Raw genomic sequence first — 2,672 nt, forward strand, 5'->3', positions numbered from 1 at the left:
AAGCACATCTGTACTTCACGAACAGTGGAGAGGCGTGGGCAAGTAGCAGCCCTTCCCAACAGATAATGGGAAGACTGGAGGGCCTGTGCCTTTTCTTCTATTGTTGACTCTTGGCTTGTAAATTTACCCAGACAGGTAGTGTAGTACATGCTATCTGTGTAAGATTGGATTTCTGTGAAAGGGACTGTGCCTTCTGTTCTTGCACTTTTGTTGTAGGGCAAGCCTATGAAAATGACTTTTCAGGGAATAGCAGGCACATAGGAGACTAGAAGTCGTAGGTTCTAGCTGCCTAGGAGCAGTGACAATACGGCCCTTGGGAGGTTGTAACTCTTTCTGTGGGGTGGAAGAAGAAGCTGCTTTCTGATAGGAGAAGAAGAATCCTTAATCCAAGCTACCTTGGTAGAGTATTTAGAATGAGTCGTCGGTGACTTTTATACAGTCCTATTCTAATACCATTAAGGTTGACATGACATGTCCCTAGCTTCAATATTATTAAAGTTAAGCAAGAGTAAACCAAAATTATAATGCAAAGAAATCATTGTTAATTGTGGCAGAAAGAACATAGTCTGTTATAAGGGCATGGCAGAAACTGTTCATTGCCTCCCTAGCAAATATTATTTTCATCTTTCTTGGTAGGCATACCTTGTACTTGAAGCTGTGAATGTGGTCTACTACTAAAACAAAACTGCATTTTGCAACTGGGATTGCTGAGACTAAGTTCTGGCCATTGAGGTATAAGCACAAGTTCTGGATTTCACTTTTAGAAGCCTCCTTAACATAGGCTATATATATATATATATTCTATTTCCTTCTTTCTGTTACTTTATCACAGTGGTAAAATTGGAATTCTGTTTTCTTGAACTAGGAGAGAAAGCCACAACCTCATGGTGTTGGGGTGATAAACTAGCTGTCCCTAAGGACTATAGAGCCAAGGCAGCCTCCCAGAATTGGTAGAATTGGCCATCCCCAGTCTTCTTAAATGCAAGAAAATTTACCTAGTATCTTGTTTAAGTCATTGTCATTTTGGAACTGTTATTTGGGGATTTATAATGACAAAACCTAATCCCGACTGATAATGTTTTCAGAATCATCAATGTTTTGGAGTTCAGAGAGCTAGAGATGAGGACACAGTTATATACCAGAACCAAGGCATGGCTACCAGAACAGTTTACAAGTGTCTTCATTCTCTGAGAAGCCAGTTACCTTTGTACCAACATAATGCTGCCTGTCCTCGACCTAATTTGTTCTTGGCTTCTTGTAAATAAGCGACTTCCAGCAAGGGAAATCAGAGGTCCAGGCAGGAAGTAAGAATATTAGGAAAAAACAGGGCAACCACACGACCTAGAACAACAGTTTAAGGAACTGAATAGACAGAAACACATAAACACACACACACACACACACACACACACGTATATGTATGTATGGGTGCATATTATATATGTGTGTGTGAATATATGGTACAACAGTATGGGAAGCTGTATTGTATATGTGTATGCATAGAATTCTAGACAGATATAAGTAAATTTATATACATTTACATAAGTAAATGCTATATCCCTCTTTATCCAAACTCTTTGTCCATATGAAGCTTATAAGTCCTTTAAGTTGTGAAGTACATTAAAGAAGTTGTTCCTTATTAAAATATAAATGCTACATGAAAGTACCTCAGAGTGGCAAGTTCAATACAGTGATTTAACTGTTCATGACTCTATCCTCTGAGTGCTTTGCTTTGTCTACTAAAATGACAAACCTTCAAGACCTCAAAGAAATCCATAAACATTTTGCTCAAAAGGTTACTGAAACCTTTCTACAGAGCAACATGGTGGCTTTTATAGATGATGAAGGTCATTAAAAAATAAGATCATATTTATCGGAGTAATATGAAAAGCGTCCCAGCATGCTGTAAGTAATAATGGGAGTCTTATTAATTTCTAACTATCACACAGTGTTTTTCTAACACAATGGTGAGTTTTGAGTGAAGCAAATGTGGCTTACTGATAAAGTCTTTTGGTTTCTGAGTAGTTGACATCTTGAATGAAATACTTACACCAAATAGCTTTACTAGTAAAATTGCCAGTTCTGGTTTTCCCTTCAATTGCAATTATTAGATAATATTAGCTTACAGATATTGGTGGAATTTCATACAAGTGGAAAAGAATAACATTTTGATATTTGAAGTCAACTTCTGATAGACTTTATTAATGAAGCACACTAAATCTTTTGCTGCAGATCAAAATTTATTTTGCATAACAAGAAATTTTTTTACAATTTATATTATCTTAGAAAAGTATTAATATTGATAAGAGTCACTGAAAATCAAATTTGGGGAAAATATTAAGAAAATTTGAAGTACATTTTGAATTGTAAATAAAATAGAGATTTAATATTATGGCTTACGAAGGAATGAAACAAAAGAATAATCTGACCGGGTGTGGTGGCTCACACCTGTAATCTCAGCACTTTGGGAGGCTGAGGAGGGTGGATCATGAGGTCAGGAGATCGAGACCATCCTGGCTAACATGGTGAAACCTGTCTCTACTAAAAAAAAAAAAAAATTAGCCGGGTGTGGTGGCAGGCACCTGTAGTCCCAGCTACTCGGGAAGCTGAGGTAGGAGAATGGGGTGAACCTGGGAGGTGGAGCTTGCAGTGAGCGGAGATAACGTCACTGC

This window comes from Rhinopithecus bieti, unplaced genomic scaffold (assembly GCF_001698545.2).
Source record: "Rhinopithecus bieti isolate Rb0 unplaced genomic scaffold, ASM169854v2 scaffold_3316, whole genome shotgun sequence".
Classification (NCBI taxonomy): domain Eukaryota; kingdom Metazoa; phylum Chordata; class Mammalia; order Primates; family Cercopithecidae; genus Rhinopithecus; species Rhinopithecus bieti.